Genomic DNA, 19,567 nt, shown 5'->3' with positions numbered 1-19,567 from the left:
CTCTCTGAATACATCAATACACAATCCTAACATTTAGAGAGTACATTTGGGCACAAAGGTTGGTAGTTTGATACTGTACTGTAAGATGAAAAGGAATACCATTTCAAATGACCAACATCAACATAAAAATCTGTCAAACAAAACGAGACAAAAGGTCACTGAGAAAAGAGAACCGCATGCAGAGATGGGACAACAGATAGAAATCCAGACAGCTTATCAGTAGCAGTATAAATGTACAGCTGCAGCACAGAAACTGCTGTTATGGTGATCGCCTAAAGGCTGATAAACACTTAGCACTGACTCAGACATGAGCACCAAGAACAGATACAGTCACATGATCCAGGTATTCCAGCAGGACTGAAGACGCTTTATCTTGGCTGAAGGTAACTGAATATTTCCTCTCTTTAAGGAGTTGTATGACACTCATGAAGACGAATACTTTCGCCCTTTACTCGTTTCACATCAGAGAACTGGGCAACGAAAATCCAATCATAGAACAAAGATCGCGTAAAAGACGTGAACCTTCTGAAATTTCTACCACCACGCCATCAAAAACTTTGAAGTTTATCAGTTTCAGCAAGTGTTGTATTCGGGATCATTCGGTTCATACACCCACCCACACGCATACTTTACATTTTCTACACAGTATTTCATGATTCAAATACAAAGATGGTGCTGCTCTAGCCTCCAGGCAACAAGCAATACAAGTTCAAGAAAATATGCTCCTTGACGCAGTACAATGTGTGACATCAACTGATTTAACATGGTCTAAATATAGATGTGCACAACAAGAACAGACCGAGAAGGTCAAAAAAACAAAAAGCATAGAAACTGATAATAAATGACAAGGATACGACATTCCTTAGTCTTCATCAGCTAGTTAGTCAGCAAAATAACCCTATTCCATTGTTTAATAGAAGTGACTCATTTTCATACAGAGATTATGATTCCCCCTAGCAAGCACATCCATCTCATCTCCAGCCATGCTCTGTTATTATTATGCTTCCTCTTTTCCTCTGTGAACCGCTCCTTCCCTTTATCCCTTTCCTCCCTCTTTCTTCCAGCTGCCTTTTTTCTGCTCTTCGTCTCCCTCTGTGTCTCTGTCAGATGTTGTGTGAAGTGATAGTCTTCTGGATGGCAGCTCCATGGCTGGACTGCAGGCACAGTAGGAAAACTCATGAATAATATTAGATGGTTTTCATTAGTAGCACGTAGAAAAAAAGCAGACTCTCTCTCTCTCTGCACGACACACTTCCTGCTCTCAATGTCATTTTTTCTCCCCTAACATCATCATTTGACTCCTTCGTTCGCATATTTTCTCTTTTTAAAGCCACCTGTCAGTGTCATATCTAATAATGTATACATTTAGGGGCCACTTTATTAGGTACACGCTGCTAGTACCGGATGTGGACATGGTGAGCAGCAATGCTCAGGTAGACTGTGGCATTCAAACAGTGCTTATGTGGTATTAATGGGGGCCAAAGTGTGCCCAGAAAATATCCTCCACACCATTACACCAGCCTGAGCCATTGAAACCAAGCCAGGATGGATCCATGCTTTCATGTTGTTTATGCAAAATTCTGACCCTACCATCTGAATGTCACAACAGAAATTAGGATTCATCAGACCACACGATGATTTTCCAGTCTTGTAGCCTTAGCTTCCTGTTCTTGGCTTTCTGCTGCTATAACCCTGTATGCTTTGATATATTGTGCTTCCAGAGATGATCTTCTGCATACCTCCGTTGTATGAATAGTTAGTTGAGTTATAGCTGCTTTCCGATCAGCTGGAAGATGTCTGGCTGTTCTCCTCTGACCTCTGACATCAAAGCATTTTTGCCCAGTGACCTGCTGTAAACCCCAGAAATTTATGTGCAGAAAAATCCCAGAACATCAGCAGTTTCTGAAATGCTCAGACCAGCCCATCTGATGCCATGTTCAAAGTCACTTAAATCACCTTTCTTATTCATTCTGATATTCAGTTTTTAACTTCAGAAGGTTGTCTTGACCCTGTCTACATGACTAAGCTGCTGAGATGTGATGAGTGCCCTAACTTACATCCTGTTTATCGTTCTTTATGAACATAATAGGGATCATTCATGATGTATTCAATAAAGGGGCGTCCCCTGGGAAGTGAAACGCTCATCTCCTGCTGCTGTCGCACTTTCAGGCATGGTTACCAGGGTAACCCTATAATGCATTTACCACATATGGCAATCACTGATGTTCTTCCCTGAATGTTGTTGACTTTCAGTGTATTCTTGCTGCCATGTCACTGTAAACCGCTTCCTGTGTAGATTCCACCTAACACTCGTTTCCCATAGATTTATACTCAACAGACTTCTTTTAGAAACAAACAGTAGCCCCCGTTTGCCAATAAAAAGAATGCAGCTTTAAAGGACTTGATATTTTACTTTGTCCATCTTTTATATACAGTATATTAGTGCTGGGCATCACTATAGTTCTGAACAGATAAAATGTCAACTGTGGCTTTTCAAGTGGACTGAATAGATTGTAATACTTCCTACTGACGAACGAGGGGCCTGTATAAATTTAACTCACACAGTTCATTAATATAGAACAACAACAATAATAATCCATCACTAAATCTGTTTAACAGGGCAAAGGTACACAATCACTTAACACTACTAACACTCTAACATTACTGCCAGCACATTTGTAAAATTGCACTGCTGAATGGCTCAATGGCTAATGGTAATTAGCAAGAACACTCTTAAGAACTGGGAGGGTTACAGCGACAGCAAAGACAGATGACGAATAAATAGAAGCAACCACAGAAAACACCTTTACCAACAGTGGAGCTGTGTCTGCCGTTTGAAGGTTTTTCACTTCATTTGCGCCACAAAGTTTGGAAGAACAAGTTCAAAAGGACTTTGTTTCAAAGCTGCACCTCACATCTTCGCTGCGCAAACAACGAACGCATCCCATCGTACCGAACACAACAACAAGCAGCCTTTTAAGGGTGGACTCTATAATCCTCTGGGAAATCTGCAACTTTAGTCAGCATTGTTTTGTGATTTTATTTTAAGGTTTATTTGTTTATTATGATTGAAAAGCTCACTTGTGCAGAAATAATAATAATAATAGGATTGTGACAACTGGGAACTGGCCAGAGTTTTAAGAAACAAAATGAGACAAATCTTAGGTCTTACCCGTTTTTGGAAAAAATGCAATTGGGTTTTTCCTAACATGAATCAACAATCAATCACAAAACAGTCAAAATAACTTTTTTTACTCAAAGGGGGCACACACAGACTCGAAAGACATCAGAAGAGACTATTAATCAAGACAATGCTTCGTCATAAGGTTCCCTTTCATCTTGCAGAGAATTTTCCCCCCTTCACAGTAGAATATGTTCAGTAATTTTAACAGTCATCAAATTCTAGATCAAATTAAACTGAATGTGTAACAGTAAGTATTTTTACAAGAAAAAAAATCATTTTTTTTCCTATATAGTTTACAATGAACGCCATTTAAAAAGAAATGAGCAGAGTCAGTGAAGTATAACGTATATAATGTTGTGCCTACTTTAATTTTTTTCCTCCAAACAACAGCGATATGCTTTTATGACTTTGTAGATCAGGAAAGCACAAACACAAGCATGTTTTGTTTTTAACACAAACGCCTCGTCTATGACACAGATGTGGATAAAATAGAAATTAGCGAAGAATTAAAAAATCCAGAAGTGAAAGAAATACAACAGGGAGAAACATCAACATTAGAAAAAAAGAAATAATAAAACGATGTCACTGAAAATTAGGTGAAGTGACTGAAAAATGCTGGATTTCTCCATTGATATGCAGGAGGATAGATCGCTGCGCTCACATGGGCGTATATGTGGTCAATTTTGTTAAGTCTACGCTATCAGACACCTAATTAGGCCTACCTCAGCATTCCTCTGTTGGTGTGTGTAGCATGATAATTAATTTCCCGCGAGTATTGGCTGCTACATGGCATCCATGAGATTTCGTTTGTGTGTGCGTGTGCGTTTGTGTATGTTAATAATTAGTGGTATTCTCGTCTCTGGGCTGTCCAGTCGTGCCTGAGTGAGTTTTCTCATTTTCAGGCTGAGCGGTCAACACAGCGTGGTACGTCTCACTCCAACATGACAAGTAATGGTGTGTGAGTATATATGTAAAATAAAAATATTAACATAAATCCACTGCCATGGACTGTCATGATACCTCCGTTATTAACTTATCGTCCAATATATGAGCATGACTGTAATTTTTTTTAGTCTGAGCCACTTTTATTTTATTTTCCTAGGGTAGTCTGTAATGGCTACAAACATTAAATGGTAGGGGTGCAACGATACTCGTATCGATATTGAACCGTTTGATACAGTGCTTTCGGTTCGGTACGCATATGTATCGAACAATACAATTTTTTTATTTTATTTTATCAACTTTCCTTCTGAAGATGCTGTCTGTGTTAAGCGCTCAGTGGATCTGCGCTCGACAGTGCAGCCTAGGCGGAGTAGTCGAACGCAGATTCACTGAGCGCAGGGCAAGCTAGCAAGACAGAAGTTAAGCTCTCATTGCAACATGGCAAATTGAACCTCCCCCACCCTCATTCAGATCTGGCGTTTGGAACTATTTTGGTCTTCATGTGAAATATGACCCTGAAGGTAAGCGCGTCATGGACAAAAGTAAAACAGTATGTTGGATGTGCCATGCAATGCTCAATTACATGGGTGGGAACTAGTGCGTTAGCGCAGTTAGCTCGTTAACGTGTTGACGCCGTCCAACCCCACGCACGGGGCGATCTGCGGTAGCTCGTTAACGGAGATTTGCCGTGTTGTGGCGTTAACGTCATTTCAACGAGATTAACGCTGACAGCACTAGTGGGAACACAACGAATATGACTGCACATTTACTCCGACATCATCCTAGTGCAAAGACAAGTGGAGGCAGACAAAAGCAACAACAAAGCAACATTAAATTTAAAAACTGTACGTTTGAGTTAAAATATATATTTATAATTTTAATAAATGACAAATTAAAAAAGCATGAACATTTTTTTTGTATCGAAAAAATATCGAACCGTGACACCAAAGTATCGAACCGAACCGTGAATTTTGTGTATCGTTGCACCCCTAATAATATGGCCATATTTTCTTTTGGAAATATGTTAAAGTCTGGTTTTATAAGTCTGCTTGTGTTTTTGTCTTCACATTATGCTCTGGGCAGTATATTTACTGCCATTTCTATTGCCTGGAGCAAAGCCTGCGATTCCTGAAGGAGCTGTGAAGGAGACGATGGAGTTTCAGAGCTGGAGCTGTTCATGCGATCACCATGGTGAATATGAGGTGTTTGTATGATAATATGGATGAGCTTCGTGAGCTGATTTAGGTTTAGAGGGAAGACAGTGGGGGAAGTTTGATGTGTTTCATTGAGCACTGCAGTGTTGCAGCGACATATGTCACACTCACTTCCAGGACCACACTGTGACTCTATCTGGCTTCGGGACCTGTTGGACAGACCGAGACATTAATCTAAACAGCAAAAAGAAATGTGGAGCCACTCCACAAGTATAAGATAAGATAAGATCACCTTTATTAGTCCCACAGGTGGGAAATTTCGTTCGTTACAGCAAAAGTGCAAAGTTATGTAGCAGAAATTAGAAAACACTGGAATGAAATAAAATAAAATACTATATACAACTGAGTAAGAAAATACAAAAGTACAACTTTGTCAGAATCAACTGAAACGTACATGTTGTTGCTACGAGATGTTTCTGTAGCCTTAAAATTGAAATGATATCAATGCAAACAGATTATTTGCTGAGGTAATTTGTCATTGTTGCTGATTTAACACACTGTTTGGATTCCTCCATCAGGATACACAGAGTTAATCCGAAATGGTTCTGTATAATCACTATCCACTTCATTAGGTACACCTGTCGAATTACTTGTTAACACAAACATATAATCAGCCAATCAAATGGTAGCTACTCGATGAATTTAGGGATGTAGGCATGATCAAGATAACCTGCAAGTTCAAGGCAGGCATCAGAATGGGTAAATGGTAAATGGCCTGTATTTGTATAGCGCTTTACTAGTCCCTAAGGACCCCAAAGCGCTTTACACATTCAGTCATCCACCCATTAACACACACACTTTCACACACTGGTGATGGCAAGCTACATTGTAGCCACAGCCACCCTGGGGCGCACTGACTTTAAACTGGATTGTTGCAGCAAAACAGGCTGGTTTTAGTAAACTGCTGCTCTTTTGGGATTTTCCTGCATTCTAAGTGAATAGTCCAAAAATGAGACATCCAGTAAGTGGCAGTTTTCTGAGGGAGAATTGAATTCCTTGTTGACCACTTGTTACGGCTAAGGTATGCAGAAGAGCCTCCCTGAAGGTTCACAATGTTGAAACTTGAAGCAGACTGGCTATAGCAATAGAAGACCATACCACATGCTGCTCTTGCCAGCTAAAACTGGAAACTGTGGCCAACATTTGGATGACAGAGTCAGAACAGAGTCAGAAGAGCATAAACAACATGAAAGCACGGATCCCTGATGCCTTGCGTCAACGGTTCAGGCTAGTGGTGATGTAATGATATGGGGAATATTTTCTCCCTTTAGTATCAACTGAGCATCATTTAAACACAACAGCCAACCTGAGTGTAGTTGCTGACCATGTCCATCCCTTTATGGCCACGGTGTACCCATCTTCTGCTGGCTGCTTCCAGCAGGATAAAACCCCCATGTCTCAACACCAAGCTCACATTACCTCAAACTGGTTTCTTGAGTTCATTCTACTCAAACGGCCTCCACCATTCCCAGATCATTATCCCAAAAGCATCTTAGAGATTTGATGGAAAGGGAGATATCACATCAGGTTAATGTCAAATGAACTAAAATCTGAAGAATGTTTCCAGCATGTTGCTGAATCTATCCTGCAAAGAATTAAGGCAGTTCTGAAGGCATAAAGGGGGTCCAACCTGGTACTAACCAGCTGTACCTAATAAAGTGATCAGTGAGTGTATCATTTTTGCATGCTGACCATCCTCTGCACCATTTACAAAACACGCAGCTGAACAGTTTGTGTAACATTTGTTCTGGCTCTACTCCCAAATGGACAGAAAAGGAAACCATTCATTTTAAGCTCCTTAATGTTTAATGTTTAGATTTTAATTTATTGAATAATTATTTGTAAGTTTTTGGCTGCAGCTTTTTTGGCTTAAATATTTCTTTTTTCTTAATTTACTTAAATTTTTTTAAATATATGTCAATATGTTGTCATCTGGAATTATTATACCCTGTTCACCATTACTATCCAGGAAAGACAGCTCCTGTGAAAGGTCTCTACTGCACCACACGTTGGAGTAATAAAGCAAACATTTTCATGATCTTCTTAAGAAACTTTTTTCTTGTCTGCAGTGCTTGGAAGTGTGAAGACAACGTGAAACACATCCCTCTCTAAGTGCTTGACAAATGAGCTCTTCCAGCAAAGGCAACAGAGCCAATTCCAGCAGAAACTCACTGCCAGCACTGTTACTGCTGTGTATTAGAATGCAAAGACTGTGCAAGTCTTGAGCTTTTTCTCATTTCTTTATATTTTACTAGAAAATAGGGAAGCAGGTGCAACCTATAAAAAGGTGCAAACATACATGGGAATATAGTATAAAAGGTTTAAAAAAAAGTGTTTCCAAAGTGTAGGATTCTATAAAGGTTGAAGGTGAACACAGCCTGAACTCTCTTGGGCAAGCTTTTTTGTAATTTCTTTAAGTAGTCTAGAATAATTCTCCAGGCTTTTTGAAAGACATTTAGAGCTTTTCTTTGGATGTTGGCTGCCTTTCTTTCCGTTCTCTGTCAAGATGATCTCACACTGCTTCAATAATCTTGAGGTCTGGGCTCTGGGGAGGACAATTTTCGACTAATAGTGATCCATTGTGTGCCTTCTATCCAGGTATGCTTTTACAGCATTGCCAGTGTGTTTGGGATCATTGTCATACTGAAAAACGAAACTGTTGCCAATGGTACTGCATGATGGACTAAAACCTCTCAGTAGTTTCCTGTGTTGTGAGTTCCACCAATTTTGAAGAAATCTCCAACACCAAGGCTGGAAGGCACCCCGAACAATGGCAGAGTCTCCACTGTATTTTAAAGATGGCTGTGGACATTGTTGCACCTCTCTCCTGACCATATTGACAATGACTGGAAGCAAAAACTTCATATTTGGACTCATCACTCAACAGACCTGCTGCCAGTCGCTTTCAGTTGAGTTCTTGTATAATTACGCAAACCTCAGCCTTTTCTCCTCTAGGTTGGCAAATAGTACATGAATCAATTGAAGGTCCAGACACAACTCCCACGTAATGTGTCAGGTCTTTGCTTAATTTTTCCCAATTTCTCAAGGATATGACTTTCGGATTCTGGTTATCTGCTATAGATAGTGTTTTAGGCCTGCCTCTTTTTATGTCCTCTACCTGTCGAGTTTCCATACCATGCCATGATTTGTCAAAGATCTAATAGTGCAAAAATACCTTTATTTTTTGTAATCATTTTTCATTGATTCAACTAAAGAAATAGGAACAAATGATGTGTTTTTGTGTCAGGCTGATAATAATAAAGTGCCTAAAGACACAATTTAAATTGGCTCTTTGCTAAGTCTGTCATGTGTTTCCACAACAATGCTTCATCCCTTGAAGGACATTTCATGCTTGAATGAGTCATAGGTCAGTGTTAATTGGCTTAAATAAAAACATTCCTCTGTAACTGGTCAGGTACAAGGACTGGATTAAAAAGAAAAACTTTGAGAAACCTCCAGAAAGTCTGGAGAACTACTGATCAAGACCACTTTAAAGAAACGAGAGGTGGCTCAAGACTTTTGTACACTAATGTAATGTTAGACAAAGCATCCATGAGTGTTAAACACTTTCTGAAGGTATCTGACTGCCATCTACTGTGTTCACCTATGCAATAACAGCACAGTCTGCACAGTTCATCCAATCATTACCCTGCAGGCATCTGCAGCTACACGGATTTAAGTGTGTGTGTGTTTCACAGAGAGAGTTGGAGGGAACAGCTGCATCTTGAGATGTCTGAGTACCCTTGCTGAATTCTTAATGGTTGTTTAGAGGATGATTCACTGACACCTGAGGGGTCTCACACAGGATGATGAGGCATCACCTTCTTGTTGCCTCATTACCATAGTTAACAGATATTCTGTACAAAGGAAAAACACAGATACAAACCTAAAATACGGCCTTTGTACTTCTAGTCCAGGTTTGGTCATTATTACTTCCTTCAGCGTTATTCAGAATCATGTTTAAATTAAGAATGGATTAAATAATCACAATATTAAATAATGTCAAGACAAAAGCAAAAGTTGAAAATGTAGAGATCTATTAATTAAAAAAAACAAACAAGAAAAGAAAACAAGGATAGAATCGGTTAGGATAAAAACCCCATCTGGAAAGATTACAGGTGGCATTATATTAACAATAATTTCAAAGTGTAGGAGTATATTTGCATTTCCACAATGATAAAACATATACGATCATACATAAGCATTGGAGCTAAATAGGTGTAGTAAATTTGAAGGTGATAAGAATTTTAAAAGCAAATATAAATCATAAAAGCACTTGTTGTAAAGGGAATAAAGCCATTAGAAACATGCATAGTTGTGGTTTGATCTCACAGTAATGTCTGACGGCCAAATCTTGAACAACCTGAATTTACATTTGACAAAAGAAGTGTGCTGATATCGACTAAAATTAATTTTTGACTGTGAAACGTAGCCGTGTAGTACGTCTGCACTACAGATGCTCACATGGCTCCATAAAAACCCAATTCAACGTCAGAAAAACTGCAGGACTGGATTTCACAACCAGTAATTATCGGAAAGAAAAAACTCATCCAAACTGGTCAGAGACAGCAACTCAAATATTTTCTGGTTGAGTAAATGAATGAGTTAAGTACATGAATGCTTGCAATTTTATCTCAGATGGTTCTCAGAAAACTAATTTTACCCACATTGGTCTTTTTCTAGTTTTTGTCCCTTTATGCCAAAGAGAGACATCAGAATCCACAAATAACAGATGCACCATCTATGATCACAATAATGTGAATCAACAGGGAGCTTTGTGGATTTATCCAGATTTCTTCAGAATACAAACACACTCACACAAACACTGTGAACTACGCACATGCTGGAAAAACGCAGGGTTTCATTAATTGTCTTGCAAAATACAAACTATGCCAGAAAAAACTAAGTAATCATCCCCCAGAGGATCGAATAAAATTTCTGTGTGTGCATGTGGTCCCCACAAGTACAGCAAAAAATGATAAACAGATGTGCTTGCTAGATGAATAATACCAAGCATTACACACATGGGAAGGTGTGTTCCCAGTTTACAGCAAATCACTTGGTTTGCAAATGATACAGCTGTGTGTGTGCGTGTGCATGTTTTGAGACACCTGGGTATCTAACTGCAGGAGATGAAGAACAGAGGGGAGGAGGAGGAGAGGAGTGAGAAGCAGATGCAAGCAAAATAATCTACCCCGGGAGTGAAGCAGGGAGCAGAGGCAGGTGGGACAAAATAAATGCTTCTGAACGATAAGGAATGAGAAGATGGAGGATACGGGTGAGGAAAAACTGAGAGAGAAGAAAGGGGGGAGCAGATGGGAAGAAAAAAAATGTGGAAGGAGGGAAGAGAGGTAGGGAGACATATGTCGGAATGAGCATATGGAAGAATGAATAAAAATGAGGGAGCAGGTTAAGAGAGGAGGAGGAGGAAGAAGAGCGGTGACTTGCCTTTTGAACCATTTCCCTCCTCTCATGTGCTCCTCTCTCTGTAGCCCTGTCAAAATGCATCTAAAGAGGTAATCTGTATGCTTCATATACCACTGCATTCACATACTCTTATCCGTGTGTGTGTGTGTGTGTAAACTGCTCTTAAAATGTATTTAAAGAGAACTTATGCTCATTTCCAACTCCATATTTTTCCTTGGAGCAGCTTAATATGCTGTTCAAAATAAACCTTATTCATTTTGCACTGGACCTAAGTACAGCTCTTTACCTCATCCTGTGTCTGAAACAGGCAGAAGATGAAGGCCAACCACTGTTTTTGTACTTATAATGCAGATGTTTATAATAGTACAAGCAAGTCCAAACCCTAAATGAAAAAACGGCCCCAAATTCCTGGAGTGAGATTACCAAAAGTACAACAATATCATATTTGAATATATTTTTTTTAAAAACAGAGCAGGGACAAAGAGGAGAAAAATGTCCCAGCATTTTATTTGTTTCTATTGTGGCTGGTACTGCTTGTGAAACACCAGGACACAACAACAAGGTAATTAACCCACCAACAGCATGAATGCTGGTAACTGAGTCAGTCACTTACATCAGAGGTTCTACAAAGATTCAGCACAGAAGTTGAAATCAGCTGTAAACCATTACGGGGCCGTGGTAATTTCACAGCTGGCGTGTGCAACAACCAATGTGGCGACCATAAACTAAGCCTAACAATTTATACTGGCGGTTGGGATGTGTTGGAATCGCTGAAGTCCTCTGCTGTACCACAGTATGTACCACATACCAGGCCACACCATTTGTCAGATCCCTTAGGAGAAGCATAAAGTATAATAATCCACCAAATCACGCAGAGCTACCTGCTGTGCAGACCCCTTGTGAATAAGTGAGCAGCCAAATGTAGCTTCTTCTTCTTCTTTTACAATGTAAAAAGCTTCCACGGTCCTGAACAGCACAAACACACTGGGGCGGTCCAGATTAGTGAAGCAAGTTAAGGCTGAGGTTTGGAACCATGTGGCTATTAGATGGAAGGTTAAGCCACCTTTCTTCTTATTGGCTGTCCCTCGCAAACACAAGGTGGGACCAAAAGCAGAAAACTGAAACAGCATTTAGATCAGTCTGAAGCCTGACCTTTTTCCCCAAACAGAGATTACCTGCACATAAGCTTACCTCATTATCTGATGTATTTAATGAGGATTCATCTCAAGAGCATTTAAGAAATGTTTTTAAGACCATAACAAGCTTTCTCTTCTGTTTTTTTTTCTCCATACAGGTGATCCAGGTGTTTTGTTTGTTTTTCTTTCTTTCTTCCCCCCTTTCTCACCGTCTCTTCTCCCCTCTGAAAAAATAAATACATAATTATAATAAAGGTCAATCAAATGGACCAATATGGCAAGGCCGTGATGATCTATTTGGTAAAATAAATCCGCTTGGCATCTTTCTTGGCCTTAAGACAACAATTCTGATGGCTAAAGATCCAAACGGGACACAAAAAAAAAAAAAAAAAGGACCATAACAAGACTATTTAGTACAAAATACAGATTTCATAATAGAAAGCTGGCAAAATGAAGAACACTAAACGTCTAATCAAGCTACATCCATTTGCACACACATGCACCTCTGTTGGGTAACATCTAAAAATGTTCTGCGGTGCATGTGTGAAAAAGGTTTTTGTTTTCTTTGTACTGGCTTCCCTGTAACGCTTGAAAGCAGAACAAAACTCTAACGTCAACTGTCAATATTCCTTATGTGCCTTGAAATGCGTAAGACCCCAAGAAAACTGGTTCATCTATCTTTCAATCAAAAGTTTCCCTCTATAAATAAGACAAAAGCTTTAGCAGTTTTGTTATTGTTGTTTTCACTCTTCTACAGTGTGCCAGTGTGGTCCAAAGAGACAATGAGTGAGAGATTGGTGTCACATATAAAGACTTCATCTGACAGAGATAATGCTGCCCTGCCCCCCTCACCTAACACACACACACACACACACACACACACACACACACACACACACACACACGTGTGCCAGCCTCACTGTAGAAAGAACATATTTGAGCTCTTCTTTGGTCTGTCAAGCAAAGAGAAAAATCCTTTAAAGTGGGTGTATGTTTGATGTGTTATCTGTCCATGAGAGATCGAGTCGTGTCTTTCATATTTCCATCTTTTTCTGGAACTTCCTCTTTTATTTTTTCACCCATCAAGACAAACAGCCTGCACGAGTGTGATCATTTACCGTTCAGATCAGATCAGTGACCATTCCTGTAAATGGCAACTCAACTGGAACTGTAAAAAACACCATGCTTGGGAACTATAAATTATAGAGGTACGCCTAAACTATATCACTCTATCCCACACATTTAGCTCAGCATTGGGTTACCGGAGCAGATCGAACCCACTCAAGACAATTATTGTGATCCCACCAGGCATGCCGCAGCATGTTTAATAAACAGCTCTCCTTTCTGCAGCACTAAAATTCACACCAGGTCTATTTTTTCCTGCTTTAAACAGATAACGAGGACAGAAAGGCGACACAGGATTGACACAGAGAATGTGGTTGATTTTCACGATAAAAAGACTCTTTGCAGAATAAACACTTCACGCTCTGAAACACTCCCAGTGTGATAGGACAGAGCAAAACGGCCAAAATGACCAAAGACATTTCTGATTTATCTTTTAAACTACAGACTAAAAGCCATTAAGCACAGAGCACATTGCGAAGAAACCAAGAAAAATTATGAATTTTCTGATGCAAATTTGTCGTGTAATGTATCTGCACACACTGAACGCACCGCAAAAAGTCACCAGCAAGCAATGATGATCTGGTCCTGATGTTTTTAAACAAAAAAAACAAAGAAACTGAGATTCTGGGTTTATCAAATTCTCACAAGGCAGCAGCAGGGAGAATTTCAAGGCTTGATCCAGGAGTTGAAGCTGTATCATGACATGATTTCAGGATTTCAGTGGGAATGTTTAAACTCTTTTTAGCACAGTTGGAACCACATCCAAGGAGGTAAAGAAATATTTTCCGAGAGCTGACCCAGAGCAAAATCTAGATGTGTGTCTGAAGTAAAATACCATATAACTGTATATTCAGTACTGGTGCACATTTTCAACCAAGCCATGGCTGCCAAATGTAGGTCTGATTGGTCAGATATGTGAAGACGAATCAAGCTTGATCCCAAAAAATAAATGCCTCACAAACGTCCAGTGAAATTCCACAGTCAGTGTGAATGGCTGCATTAAGAACAGGTGATAAAGTCTGATAAATATTTTTAATGCATGAAATAGTCACACATATTTTATGTGTCCTGTGTTTTTTTGTTTTTTTTTTATATTATTTATATAAACCTTCATGACATAAAACACAAGTTACGTGTAAAATCATTAGCCAGATGAGCAACGACAGAATTATTAGATATTAATATATAGGAATCCCTGTTGCATCTGTATCTGTATACATGGGCTAATGAGTCTCATCTTCTGCTATGAAATTCGGATGACAGGGTCAGAATATAATGTAAACACAATAAAAGCAGGGATCCACCCTGCCTCCTATCAACGGTTCAATCTAGTAGTGGTATAACAGTCTGGTGGATTTTTTCTAAGTTGGGTCCCTTAGCACCAGTTGAGTAAAGCTTACACTCCACAACCTTCCTGAGTATTCTTGCTGATCATGTCCATCCCTTCATGATCACAGATGGCTGCTTCCAGCTGGATAACGCACCGAGTCACAAAGCTCAAATCATCTAAAGCTAGTTTCTTGAACATGACAGTTCACCGTTATCAAATGCCCTCTACAGTCACCAGATCTCGATCCAATAGGGTGCCTTTGGGATGTGGTTTAAAATGAAATTCACATCAGTGGTCAACAAATCCGCAGCAACTGTGTGACGCTATCGTGTAAATATGAACCACAATCTCTGAGGAGTGTTTCCAGCACACTGTTCAATCTCTGCCACAAAAAACCCTGACACTTCAGAAGACAAAAAGGGGTCCAAATAAAATGTATATCAATATTGTAAAGAGTTAAACTATTGAGCTTTCCAATAAAAACTTTCCACCTCTCATGAATTTCAAAGTCTCTTCAGCTTTCCAAAAAGGAAAAACCTGGAGACAAAGAGATTGTTACACCTTGTTTTCTAGTTAATTAGCGAGCAATGTGGCTGCATTTCAAATGTGGTTTGAATTTGCATTTGTGCCGTGTGAATGGTAAGAAATTCTTCTAACTATAAAAAAAACACTTCTCTTTATTTCCTGCCTTTGTTCTCCCCACCATCCCTCCTCACCCCCTCCTCACTCTCTGTCAGTCTGAGAACCTCTAATAGTTGTTTGTTTGTTGACCTCTGGCGATTTGATCCTACTGAGATGTGTGTGCTTCTTTGTGTGTGTTTGTGTGTGCGTATGTACTCCCTCGGCATTTATCAGTCATTACTTACATACAGCCTTCAAGGCCTGTAATTAACTTCAGCTTTGAAGCCCCCTACCCCACCACCTGCTCATTTCCTGCACGCACGCACGCACAAACATAAAGTACGTCTCTCTGTTCTTGCATACAGTTGCACAAATAATTGCACACTTGCACACATTCTTCAACACTCCGTCATGCTGTGAGACTAATTGTGTTTTTAGTGAAAACAGGGAAAACACACCTCACATCTCTGAGGCCAAACTCTGCCTGTGCGTGCGCACGAGGCGTCCCTAATGTTTTTTGGTGATAACACAATTTGCAGATCTCTCACTAATGCTAAAAATCAATAATAAGATTTACACACTCGGGTTGATGAATGTCCACCTCACGACAAGCTGATGTAGCAAAAAGCACTTATTCGATACCTCAAAAACATGATCAACATGACCTATGGCCTGTGTCCTATTCTAAATCATTCCACACGCGCCCACACAAACCTGTGTTTGCCCACAGCACAGAGAAAAATAGCTGAACTCTGCAGAGACATGAACTCTAATTCTTTATTGATTTTATCTTGTTATAACTCTGTGTTCTTGTGTCTTTTGACACAACTGAACTGAATACATGTCAAGTTACAATGTTAAAGCTTGTAGCCAGAAGTCCTGAAACAGCGTGTAAAACAAAGAGGCCGTCATGCCAGAAAATAAACAATCCCATATTTTTTTTGTCCAACTTTTTATCACAACCAATAGACACTTTTGATTAATAAGCAACTGCTACCGGCTGTGTGAAAAAGACACAGATTGCACATCAAAAACACATGTTCCTACTGAAACATCACCACTTGTTTTGTAGCCTTGAGTTAAAAACTATGCCTGTTCTTCAGACTCTTTAGACTTGGACCGAGGGCTACAAAGTACAAACTTTCACATACTGAAGTCCAAAAAAGGTGCTTTAACTCGTTCTATGGTCATGTGATAAGCTGGAGGGATTTTAGTTAAGGGTTCGTGGAATTATACGCGAGATTTCAGAGATTCCAGTAAAGCTTAGCTCAAGATTGTTTGTTTTAGGGGACGGGTCAGTCTGGATCGGTGGTGATAAACAAATTAGAAGCTGGGTTCAATCCAGCATTATAATAGCAAGACTGGGCTTGTGAGATGGCTAGAGCTGCAGCATTTGAAAAACTGTCATAAGAGACTTGCAAAGTTCAAGAATTATTATAGAATATTGGCAGATATTGACATTTTTTTTGCAGTGCGTTGAGAGAACGATATGCTATTTTGAAGAATCTACAATATAAATTCCTGTTTTTAGTTATTTCACATTTTTTTGTTTACTACATAAACATGTATGTGTGTTCATTCTTAGTTTTGATGCCTCCAGTGAGAATCTACAATGAAAATAGTCAAGAAAATAAAGAAAAAACATGAAATGAGAAAGTGTGTCCAGACTTTTGACTGGTAGTGTATATAGTGAACCCTTCACTCAAAAAGGTCATGCCCTCCTAACGATACATCATCTTTTGTCTCAATACAATTTAAATGTACGAGTTGTTAAATTGAACAAAAATGGAAGAATTAAGTCAAGTGAAATAAAACTGCAGTTCCTCCAGTGACCACTCGGAGCTTGTTCCATAACCAAGACAATAGCCATAGATTTCTGTGCTAAAATGTCCAATTTTATATTATAAAGTTTGCTGCTGGATACTGCCATGAAGACTTATGATGTCCCATGGTAGATTCCTCTTAACAAACACCCATTACTCAAGGTTTTGTGTGAGACTCAAAGGAGCAGTCTCCAAGTTAGATTTTGAAAGAAACGTACCTCCCACTGCCAGTCGTTCCACTGTGGATGACAGATATTTTCGACCTCAGCCATGCTTTTGATTACATGGTGTTGGGACATGAATAAACAGTCCTCTGGGATTCCTGACCATCAACATAGTAGGATGGAATTAGGATGTATATAACTCCATAACAGCTTTATAACTTATATAGAGGGCACACTAGTCCATTTTTTTTGGAGGATGGTTAAATCAATTAAATTAAAGTCAATTTGCTGACAATCTGTCAACAAAATTAAATATTTCTGTCCCATCGGTTATGGTTTTAAACGATTTGCACCAATTGCAACTGCATAAGGTGCAGAAACGTGTTCTTAGCTGGTTTGACGAGTGCTGCAAAGTTGGCCGCCACAAGGTAGAAACAGCATCAGTTGCTTACTCAGCAGCGATGGCTGCCTACTTTCTATGATGTCACTTGTTTTATCTGTCCACAATTTGAATGCAGGGATCTAAGGAAGACACAATGATACGTTGGGCTGTGGAGGAACTTAAATCTGTACTGTATTATGAGTCACCCCTCCCACTTCTTGCTCTCTGGCTGTTTATCTTTCTCTTACTTTCCTCTTGCCTCATTTCTATGGTTCTCTATTTTCCCTTTATTGTACTTGTTACAATACTTACTTGTTATATGTTATGTTTACATATAAACACTAGTTTTTATTTTATATAACCTTTGCATTCCCTCTTATCTGCTGGCTGATTCATCTTCATCTTGTCACTATGCAAAGGAAGCAGCTCGGAAAAAAGAAACAATAGAGAAAATAAACAGCCCTGTCCTGAAGTTAGTTCATGTAGCATATTTACATTCCAGCAGAGTGTTTATTATCTCTTTACTATTATTCTATTATCTAAGCTTTTATTTGAGTAACTGACGGAGGAGGCATACACTGCAGCTATTGGCACACGGCGACAGTCTTCTGCTGCTCTAACAAAGCAGTGTGAGGTGCAGCATGTATCTCTGGGGCACTTGGACAGTTAAGTGAATAGAATTGTTCCATCCCCCACATTAACGTCATTAACCGTGGATAAAGTGGATGTGCTGCGGTGCCAAATGTACTGATCATTGACTGTCACTGCTGTGTCACAACTGGAGCCTGCACAGTGATGACCCACTCTTTCCTTAACAAGGCAGCGATGAGACAGAAATCCAAGAAAGATAACTGTCCTACTTAAGTTCAAATGGATTGCTCCACATTTGGCACATACAACTTGGTCCTCAGTGTGTTTTTGGCCATTTTCCCCCAAAAAACAGGTATTCCATACATATATATATGTATATTTATATTTATATATACACTAGTCAGAGGGCCCGGTGGCGCCAGTGTCCGGCAGCCTCGCCTCTGTCAGTGCGCCCCAGGGTGGCTGTGGCTACAGCGCTTTGGGGTCCTTAGGGACTAGAAAAGCGCTATATAAATACAGGCCATTTACTAGGGGTGCAACGATACACAAAATTCACGGTTCGGTTCGGTTCGATACTTTGGTGTCACGGTTCGATATTTTTTCGATACAAAAAAAATGTTCATGCCTTTTTAATTTGTCATTTATTAAAATTATAAATATATATTTTAACTCAAAAGTACAGTTTTTAAATTTAATGTTGCTGAAACAAAGTAATTAAAAAAATTTATCTGATTGAGGAATCACTCATCTTTGGAAAAGAGAGTTTATTACAGAGAAATGGCTCTTTCCAAAATAAAAGCAATACTATACGCTTCTTCTGGGCTATATTCTCAGCAGCATATTGTAGCGGGTCAGGGCTGTTCGGGGTTGTTTGTACAGTTATGTTTTGTTTATGTTGCCATAGTGACGGGTGACGCCCTCTCGCTGCGACGGTGTGTCCTTCCGGGGTCAGAGGGCGTCCTGTGTGTCGTTGTTGTTATGCGGTTGCCGTGCTGAGCAGTTAGCTAGCGGCAGTGTTGTTCTGCAGATGTCAATAAACGGCTGTGCTCCCTGGCTAGCTCACGGGAAGCAAGACCAAACGACACCTCCGTCTCCTCTTGTCTGAGCTCGCCACATTGGTGTCAGAAGTGGGATGATGGTGGCACCCCATGTTCTGACCCGAGTGACTTTTCTGCGCCAAAAGAAGGCACCTGGACATTTGCAAAGTGAAAGCAAAAAACAAGCGCAAATTCAAACGCGATTTCAATATGTCACATATTGACAGTGGCTCACCGATGCCAATGACATAATTACCCAGCTACATTTCGAAAGAATGCAAAAGCATTGACATATATTTTTCCTTCCTACAATAGCCCAACGGGCAGGGCAGAGATAGATTTTGGTAGCCCGACTGGAAAAATCGCTAGCCCCGGGACGTCGGGCTAGCGATTTTGCAAGCCCTGTGTTACAGGCATGGCCCTTTAAGGATGAAGCCTGATGGGAAATGTATTCGGGATGTGTGTAGCGGGACTGCCTGGTGTGTGTGTGAAGAGAGAGAGCGGAGAAGGGGGAAATAAAGTAACGGTGAGCTGAAGCACTCGAAGACGTAAATCGAAAGAGAGAAGAGCGGAGTGTGATTAATAAACAGG

At 39.8% G+C, this 19,567-nt stretch overlaps 1 protein-coding gene across 1 annotated transcript in view; it reads right to left on the bottom strand.

Moving 5' to 3' along the window:
• The window catches only part of smyd3 (SET and MYND domain containing 3), a 95,822-nt gene that overhangs the window by 71,589 nt on the left and 4,666 nt on the right, over window positions 1-19,567 (bottom strand). The gene's annotated exons all lie outside the window — the stretch shown is intronic.

The sequence above is a fragment of the Haplochromis burtoni genome, unplaced genomic scaffold (assembly GCF_018398535.1).
Source record: "Haplochromis burtoni strain Fernald_Lab_line unplaced genomic scaffold, NCSU_Asbu1 Contig_11, whole genome shotgun sequence".
NCBI classification, from domain to species: domain Eukaryota; kingdom Metazoa; phylum Chordata; class Actinopteri; order Cichliformes; family Cichlidae; genus Haplochromis; species Haplochromis burtoni.
Note: the sequence above shows the minus strand (reverse complement) of the source record. Positions and strands in the feature narration are given on the sequence as shown.